Here is a 240-nt window from a genome sequence, read left to right on the forward strand (position 1 = left end):
ACACCCTGCAACACCCTGCGCCCTGTGCCAGCTGGTCAATACATTTGTCCAGCACTGTCCAGTCGTACTAAATTCCTCTCAGACTCTGTCCTGGGTGAGGGCTCCCCACTGTGTGTGTGCAGGGGGTGAGTGCACAGGGGGATCAGCACATGGGCCCCTGTGTCCGTGGGGCGGGTGTGTGAGCACCACTGAAGGCCAAAGCACGCAGTGAGGTGGTGACAGGGGTGCTGAGGGGGGTGC

The sequence above is a fragment of the Nestor notabilis genome, unplaced genomic scaffold, assembly GCF_000696875.1.
Source record: "Nestor notabilis isolate BGI_N333 unplaced genomic scaffold, ASM69687v1 scaffold3573, whole genome shotgun sequence".
Classification (NCBI taxonomy): Eukaryota; Metazoa; Chordata; class Aves; order Psittaciformes; family Psittacidae; genus Nestor; species Nestor notabilis.